Source organism: Neovison vison, chromosome 6 (assembly GCF_020171115.1).
Source record: "Neovison vison isolate M4711 chromosome 6, ASM_NN_V1, whole genome shotgun sequence".
In the NCBI taxonomy this organism is placed as follows: Eukaryota; Metazoa; Chordata; class Mammalia; order Carnivora; family Mustelidae; genus Neogale; species Neogale vison.
The window spans coordinates 2,619,738-2,628,603 of record NC_058096.1 but is presented as its reverse complement, the minus strand read 5'-3'; the positions used below and the strand labels follow the sequence as shown (position 1 = coordinate 2,628,603).

At 65.3% G+C, this 8,866-nt stretch overlaps 1 long non-coding RNA gene across 1 annotated transcript; it reads right to left on the bottom strand.

Moving 5' to 3' along the window:
• Positions 1-433: 433 nt before the first annotated feature.
• Positions 434-8,143, bottom strand: LOC122908262. The gene is made up of 3 exons (XR_006384944.1): positions 8,103-8,143; positions 6,844-7,035; positions 434-1,430 (listed from the first exon to the last, which is right to left on the bottom strand). It is a non-coding gene; the product is annotated as an uncharacterized LOC122908262 (long non-coding RNA).
• Positions 8,144-8,866: the final 723 nt, after the last annotated feature.

Here is an 8,866-nt window from a genome sequence, read left to right as displayed (position 1 = left end):
ATGGCCAGGCCACCTCCTTCCTCCCCGTGGCCTGGGCCCCGTACCCTGGTTCCTCCACTCGTGTGGGATAGGGCTTGTGGCTGGGGCAAGAGGGAGCAGGGAGCCCGCGGGATGGGCAGGGGTGAAGAAGATGGGCCGGGGAAGCCTGGAAAAGGGAGCGTGTTGCTGTAAGGTGACCGAGGGTGTGGCGTACGGTCCGACCAGGGCCACATGCACCTGCGGATCCAGCGGGTTGCTGGTGGGCGTAGACACGGAGCCCGCCTGACCCAGGGCTGCATGTGGGGGGTGGGCGGATCCGAGCCTCCGCGAGGAACCCAGGAGCAACCAGGGAAGCCTGCAAAGAGGGTTTATTTTTCTTCCTTTTTTTAAACTTTCGATTTCCTTATTTTTTAAAATTTTTGTATCTTTTAAAAATTAGTTTCAGAGATAGAGGTCAGTGAGTCATCAGTTTTATGTAACACCCAGGGCTCATTCCATCACGTGCCCTCCTTGATGCCTGTCCCCTGGTTACCATCCCCCGCCTCCTGCCCTCCACAGCCCTCAGTTTGTCTCCGACGATCGAGAGTCTCTTCCAGCTTTTCTCCCTCTCTGATTTTGTCTTGTTTTATTCCCCTCCCTTCCCTATAATCCTGTTTTGTTTCTTAAATTCCACGTATGAGTGAGATCATGTGATGGTTGTCTTTCTCCGGTTATTTCTCTCAGCATAGTACCTTCTGTTCCATCCTCGTTGTAGCAAATGGCAGGATTTCGTTCTTTTTGACGGCTGAGTAATATTCCACTGTATATCTGAACCACATCTTCTTTCTCCATTCGAGATGAGGATTTTCTACAAGAGCAGACGTGGAAGCAGGGACAGGAGGAAGGGTGGCAGGTGCGGAGCAGGGGTCACAGGGGACAGCTGCAGTCAGGGGGTGGACGCAGGGACAGAGGGAAGGAAACTAGAGAGGGCCTCTTGGAGCAGAGGAGGGGTGGAGGGACCGTGACAGGAGGCGGTCAGGACCAGCAGGCCAGGCTGGTGGCTGGTGTGTGGTTGGACCCCGAGTGGGGCCCTCCTCAGCCCCACCAGGCACGCCCTAACTAGGAAGGGGGCGATCCCCGTCTGGAGACAACTGCTTCTGGGTACCTCCTCAGCACTACCAGTGTCCTGGGGTCACCACCCAGATCAGCACATGCCGAGGGCTTGAACAACACTGACCTGGCGGTCTGGAACAAGGCATTGGAGGGCCACGTTCCCCCTGGAGGAGTCTGAGGGACCACCCGACGACCCTCTCCCAGCTTCTGGTGTTGCCGGCCGTTCTTGGGGTTCCCCAGTCTCTGCCTCCGCCCTCACATGGCTTCCCGTGTGTCGTGTGCCCTTCTGTCTCTGCTCAGGATGCTCTCCGTGGACTTCAGCTTGCCCCCGTCTCAACTCGAGGACAGCTGCAGAGACCCTGTTTTCAAATAAGGTCCCATTCAGAGCAGCGGGGTCAGGATGGGGGTGCATCTCTTTGGGGGACACAAGGCAACCCACAACATCAGCCACACCCCAAAACGGATCCCAACAGCTGAGGGTCGGCCCTGGGGTCCACACACGGGGGCACTGGGAGGGAGCTTGTCCCTTGAGCCGATGTCTCCATGGGGGACCCAGTGCCCCTGAAAGCCTTCCCTGTCCTCCCACTGTTGGGGCTGGGCCAGCTCCCAGCCCAAGGTTCTCTGACCCTAGCCAGGAGGGGCTCTCTGACCCCCGCCTCTCCCAGCCCCCTCTCCAAGTGCCAAGGGCAGGTTAGCCATGGGGTGGAGGCCTGGCTCCGGGGGTCGCTGGGGGAGGGCCCTCCTGCTCCATGGGCCTGGACTACGTGTCCACAGGCTGGGGGACGCGGGATGGAGAGAAGGGCAGTGTCAGGGAGCTGCTGAGGCTGTGGGGACCCCTGCCCACCACAGTCCTGCCGGCCCGTGGGACCCTCCCACACAAGCCACTGGCTGCAGGGGCCCCGGGTCCCGTGAGTGACAGGCCTGGCGGGCCCCCGCCTGCCTCCCCACCCAGCGCTGTGGGTGCGGGCCTTCTCCAGAGTTGTCCTTGGGACAGGGTCCTGAGTGGAGGGACTTGGGAACCATCGCCGAGGAGGCCCGGGGCTGGGGCAGAGTCCCCGAGGACAACTCTGCCATTTCTCAGCCCGAGAGCCTGCGGCCCGAGTGGGGTCCGTGGGTCTGGCCCCGGCCCTGGGCCCCTACCCTGGGGGTTCTCCTGGGGAGAAGCCGTCTTAGAATGCAGCCAGCAGCAGGGAGACGGCGCAGAACCACCCGCCACGGAACGCGCCCGGGGCCCACGGCCTCAGCTGTCCCAGAGCTGCAGGCAGATAATGACTCGGGCCCACAGGGAGCCCTGAGACCGGTCAAGGTCAGGTGTGCTGGGGGTCACAGTGGCCACCAAGTGCTTCCCTGCACGGCCTGTTGAGCCCATGACCACCGCCTGTGAGGCTACACGCCATCCCTGCAACCAGTGCTCAGAAACGTGTCCTTTGGGGTCAAAGGGCTACCCGTCCCCAAGCTGGAGGGACTCAGGCCCCTCCAGCCCAGGATCTCGGGTCTCTGCTCTGGCTTCCCTCTGCCTCTCCTGGGGTGCCTGGGGGCCCCTCTCATTGAGACCTGCCCCGCAGACTCCCAGAGGCCTGTGGCAAGTGCCTGTCTGTCTGTCCCCAGGGACAGGCCTGTCTGTCCTGCTGATGGCACCAAGGCCGGGGCGGGAGGCCCCCTGTCTCATATCGCCTTAGGGGAGGGAGGGACAGAGGGCCACGCTGAGGCCCCTCCTGGGTGGCGGACACCCTGGCCTGCCCAGCCGGGCCCGCCACTGCTTCCAGGGTGTGGGCACCGGCTCTGAGCCCTCCCCGCACTCTGCACTGTAGGGGAAGCTCAGCACGTGTCCGCCTATTTGTGGCCAGACGCCCTTCCCACCTCCTGCCAGCCCTCCCGGGAGGCCTCGACCATGAGTCACCGGCTCGGCTCCGGGGTCAGGCAGAAGCAGCCTCGCCCATGCAGACTCGGGAGGCCGCACCCTGGCAAAGTGGGGCACCGACCCAGCATGCGGCCTGGAGCGGGTCGGGAGGGGAGGAGGGTTGGTCCCGCTGCTGGGCCCTGCCCCTGCTCCAGGCCGTCCAGATGGAGCCCTGGTGATGGCAGACTCCTCACGGATTCCATCAGCTGTCCCTGCAGGCCGTGGGCGGGTCATGGTAACTGTGGAGCGTCCGGCCAGGCCTTCCGACGTGCGGCTCTGTCCCAAGTGGCTCAGCTGTCGGGTTCCAGGCCAGGGGCAGCCCAGTCCCAGGCCCAGGCCCCTGCTGACCAGGAGGAGCCAGGACAAGTCGGCCCTTGCCGAGGCTGCACCTCATGATGCAGAGCCCCCCCATGGTCACAGGGCAAGGCCGGGGACAGTACGGTGGGGGGACGGCAGGGAGAGGAAAGGCCTCTCGGGGTCTGGGGTGCTTGGTGGGGCCAGGGCAGAGCCCCACAGTCACACAGGAGCCCCTGGGAGTCGGGAGAACAGCTGCCCACATTCTTACCCCGGCCCTGCCCCCTACCAAGCTTGGCCCGGGCCGGCCGTCGCTCGGACTCAGTTTCCCCATCTGGTCCTGAGGCGCCAGGTTGGGTCCATCAAGTGACTTCCAGACAGTCATCTCCCGCGACCTGCGAGCACGACCTTCGGCGGAGCGAGCAGCTTTGCAGACAGGACTGAGGGAAGGGGCAGGACGAGATGCTCATGGCTGGTGCGGGTCGGGGCCCCAGTCCAATGACCGAGAAGAGCAGACGCAGACACACGGGGACAAGGCCCTGTGAGCGCCGAGGCACAGAGCGGAGCCGGGGGCCGTCTACCGGCCAGGACCTGCCGGGGAGCCAGGACACGGCACAGAGGCCCGGAGCGCGGTGGGAGCCCAGGGAGGAGCCGGTCGCACCCACACCTTGATTTGGACTCTGGCCTCCGGAGTCATAAGGGAGGAAGGGAAGGGACTTCCGTGATTGAAACCAGCCGGCTCGTGTCGCTGTGTTCCGGCCGCCTGGGGCAACAGTCTGCAGGGCAGGAGTGGGCGGGCTGCGGGGCGGACACCCAGGCACCGGGTCTGCGGGGCTGCATGTCGGAAAGGGGCCCGGGCATGGCCCCGACCACCTCCGGACCTGGAGCCCTGCCTGGGAAGCGTCCGCCAACATGGGGGGCTTCCCAGTGACAGGCGGCCCGGGTCCCCCTCCCTCCCATCCTCACGGTGCAAGGCCCCGGCCAGTGTGAGCAGAGCCCAGGAAACCCCGGACCCCCACGTCAGCCTTTGAGGCGGGACCTCAGGAAGCACAGACAACGGGGGTCCGAGACAGAATGTTCCTTTCGGGTGGGGGGCACCCGAGCTGCTTCCCTGCAGGGTCTGGACAGTCGCCTTGCAAGGGGGGGACCCCCAAGGCCCCTCTGGCTGGGCTCTGGGATTTACGGAGGGGAGAAGCAGTGACCAGCTCTCCTTCTAAACAAGGACGTGGAGGCTTGAGGGGCAGAGTGGACAAGCGCCTGAGGGAGGGTGTGTGTCCCGTGTCCTCGGCACCCAGTCCGGCACTCGGCATCATGGACAGCCTCTGACAACCACGGCGTGGCTGGGGAGACATGACCTCCCGCTGGGGGCTGGGGGCTGGGGGCTGGGGTCACGGGGCAGCGTGAGCTGGAGCAAGCGGCCGCCGTTGGGCGAGGGCATTGGGAGTTCTGGGCGGGCATTGAGGGGTCCTCCCGGCTTGCTGCTTGGAGGAAGAGGCATTCTGAGTGGGTAAACTGAGGCCCCGCGGGCCTGCACAGGGAGCAGAGGGTGTGTGCCGATGAGAGCTGAGGGCAGTGGGATTTGAGTGGCCGGGGGGCTCCCTCTTGGGAGGCATCGGGGCGCCAGTTGACAGGAAGCCCCGGAGGGATGACGGCAGTACTTGCTGAAGCTTCAGCTCAGAGCAGGGTTTGGGACAGCCTCTCCGAGGGCCTTTGTAAGGATCAAGTGTCAAATGTCCCTGGGGACTTACACTCCCTGCCCCAGAGCGGGAGGGGTTGAGGACAAAGGGGGGACCGGGAAGGTCACATGTGGGAGGCGCAGGGGCAGCGGGGTCACACAGATGCGTGCACACCCAGCCGGAGCCCGAGGCTCCACGGGACACCAAGGAAAAGGCATCAGGAAGTGAGTGTGTTGTCCATGAGCGTCCGGTCCCTGTTTGCGAGTCGGGTCCCCCGAGGCTCCTTTTATCTCCGTGAAATTGCAGGTTTGCGGCCGGGCCAGGGCCCTGCCAAGTCCCCCGGTCAGCGGGAGGCCTCCGGTGGCCACAGGATGGCAAGCTGCTACTCCCGGGCGCCCACGGGGGTGGGGAGAGAAGCCAGTTTCCGCTCCCTCCTCCTGGGGCGCGACCCTGGGATGCTTGCATCATGGAAACTGCTTCTGGAAACCCCGTCGCCCGAGCTACCCAGCTCTGGGGGAGACGGCTGCAAACGAAGCGGCCCCACCTGGGTGCACAGGACACCTGCCGCTCCCCCGGGGACCCCCTTGGCCCTGCAGGGCCGGTGACCAAGAGCTGTGACATCACTGGGAACCTAGGAGGCTGCCAGGCGCTCAGCACGAGGCCCCTCCCGGCCGGCTCAGCACGGACGCAAACCCAAAGCTTCCAGCTCTGTGAGAGGCGGCCGCCCGCCGCCGAGCCAGCAGCCCTGTGGTCGGCCGTGGGGACCGGGGGCGGTGGCAGAGGGCTCCCGCAGGCCTGGCATTTGAGATAATCAGCTGCTCTTCAAAGGGTGGCCAGCGTGGCACGAGGAGGTCCTGGAGCTCCCAGAGGTCAAGAGGAGCCGCGCGGCTCCTGGCAAGGTCCACTGCCCCGTGGAGCCTCGGGCTCCCCCGCCAGACCGGCCCCCGCCCTGTCTCCCCAGCCAGCCAGTGCCCGGGGGGCCTTGGGCTCAGGGCTACTTGCCCAGAGTGGCACGGAAGCCCGGGGCAGTCAGGCAGAACGGACCCACCCCAGGGCAGATGGGGACAGGAGACCTGCCTGGCTGGGGCCAGGTCCTGTCTCCTCTGGGTCTGCTCACGCCCTGGGGCAAAGCTGCAGCCTCGCTTGCTTCCTCGGCGTAGGCGGAGGTTCCCTTCCTGCTCCTCCCCAGAGCGGTGTGCACACTCGGGACACATATCGGGGTTCCTCCAAGGAGCATGGGGTGCTGGGCTTGGGGATCATGAGGACCAGGCGCCCTTCCGGGGGCCTCTGCATGAGAGCCATCACGGGAACCTGGACGACCCTGGGAGAGACCAGCCTTCCAGACTGTTCTCTCTTCCTTAAAGAGACACCCACACGCACACCCTCACATACTGGCACATGCATGTGCGTGCACACAGCAAGGTGCACACGAACGCAGATGAGTGTGAACCCATGTGCCACACGCACACCTGTGTGTGCGCTCACACCACGCACGTACAGGCCCATGCACACCCACACACAGCACAGCCACACGGACTCATGCACGTGGAGCAGACGTGGCCTGGACTTGATGGACACGGGAGGAAGGGGCACCCCGGGGTTGAGGATGGGCCCCCGGGAGGGCAACAGGGAGGCCGCGGTGGAGGGTGTCCGGGCAGCAGGGCCAGGCAGAAGCTGAGGACAGTGACGCCCGCTCCCACCTCGAGGGCACCTTTGCCCGCGACCGTCACTGGACCGAGGAGAGCACACCGTGGACACCCGGGCTGGCCACACGCCCACAGTCCCGGGGCCCTGCGCCCGGCCCGAGCTCCTGCTGGGGTCACACGGTGCTCACCTCTCGGCCGCTGCCGATGCCACCCTTGTGGGTGACCTCGGAGGGTGGGACCGTCCCCGGGGAAGTACCTGCTGCGATGGTGGTCTATGCAGTCCTGCCTTGAGCCCCGAACTGTCTGGAACCCAGGGCCTGCGGGGCGGGGCAGGAGGCCAGCTTTCTTCCTTTCGTCCAAGGTGGAGACCCTGCAGCTGTGCTACAGGGACCCTGGGGACCCTCGGAGCCCTGGACCTGGGGCCTGTGCACAACCTCCAGCCGGGTCCCTGAATCAGGGCCACAAGACATGGGGTCAAGAGCCGGAGAATCCTGACTCTGAAAACCCAGTCTGTCCGTCTGTCTGCTTGTTGCTGTGGCTGCTTTCCTTCCTGACCTGACCTGTTCTGGATGTTTCCACCGGCACTGGGGCCTTCCCCGTGGGGACAGTGGAGATGCAGGCCCAGAGCTGATGGGGACGCCTGATGGAAGAAACACCCGGAACAGAGCGGCCGGATGGCAGCGGGGATCCGGAAGGAAGACCACCGCGCGCCGTGCGGAAAGACACCGGGGCGGCTGGGTCTTGCAGGAGACCCAGGCGAGACCCCCAGACGGGTCGGCGCGTGGCTCGAGGCGCCTGACCTGGATCTCCACATCGGGTCGGCCGGTCCGCACGCCTGCCCGGCAGCCCCGTGACCTCGAGCCCCCGGACCAGAGCCTCCCAGGGCGGCCGCAGCCCAGCCGGCCCTGCGCCCACGGCTCCGGAGGAGGGAGCTGCCCTTGGCAGGCCCCGCGCCCCTCCCACTGCTCCCTTCCGCTGCCCTCTTTCTGCTCTCCGGGCTGAAGCCGGCCTTTGTTCTGTTCTGTTTTGTTTTAATAACGTAAACAATTGGCACAGGCAGCCCGAGCCCATGGGTCACGCTCTCCACGTGGCCGGGCTGGCGGCTGTCATGTGCAAATGGGGAGGGCAGAGCCTGGCAGGGGCTCCCCCAGGCCCAGCGAGGGCACCCCAGAAGCGGGAGGACCTCCCCCCTCCATCTCACTTCTGTTTCCAGACTGAAGGCCAGCAGGAGAGGGGCTGCGCAGGCCCGCTGCCCCCAGAAGCCCCCACCACCCTCCCTCTGGACGCAGAGACCCAGGCGCCCGGCTGCGCCCCCGACAGGCGCGCGTTCCTTCTGTTCCCTCGGCCGAGCCGCAGCCGTCTGTTCCCGCCCACTCCCCGTGGAGGCGCAGGTGGAAGTGCCCCAAAGCTGCTATTCCCACACACGCCAACCTGCCCTTCAGTTTATAAGACGCAAATATTTGCTCTTCCATTGAGAAAATAGTCAGAGGCTCTCCTTAAGTGGAGTGTACATACCGGTGCCCTTCAAAGCCCGTGTTGCTCTTTCCAAACACTGGAAGGAGGAAGCCGGGCTGGGTGGCTCCTGGAGCACAAAGCAGCCCTCCCACATCACACCCACCATCTGGAATGTTCCAGAAGCCAAGGCACCTGGGGAAGAGAGGATCGCAAGAGCCCCTGGCCTGAGACCGAGGCCCGGTGGCTCACAGCTGTCCTGGTCCCGGTGCATAAGCCTTACCGCTGGCTGATGTCTGTGGGGGCACGGAGCGGGGGGCCTGCCTGGGCACGGAGGTCTGCCTGTCACAGTGCACATCTCACTAGACACCTGGCCTGGGCTCCCTGCTTGCCCTTTCCAGGCTCCACTTACTGTGGAAGAGAGGGCCCCGGGCCCTTTGCACGGCAGCTGTGGCTGGTTGTCCGGGCTGTGGTGTGCAGAGCCCACCGTGCACGGCACTCCGGGGCACGGCATCAGCGGGCCTTGTGTGGCCGCAGTGGGTTTGAAATACCGCGGGGGTCAGCAAACCCTGCCCTTCTGGGTTGTGTCTGGGAGCCCGTGACTGGCTCACCGTCGGCCCTGGTCTCAGGAGCCGCTCTGGACCCTGAGCTGAATCAAGGCCTAGAAGGACAGCACGCGGAGAGCCAGCACACAGTAGGACCTTTCCAGCCCCACTGCCGACATACATGTGACAACACACGAACCGCAGCGTGGTCCCCACGGCCCCGGGCCCTCCGGCCTCCACGGGCTGCTTCCCGGAAGGCCAGGCTCCCACACGTACCAGCAG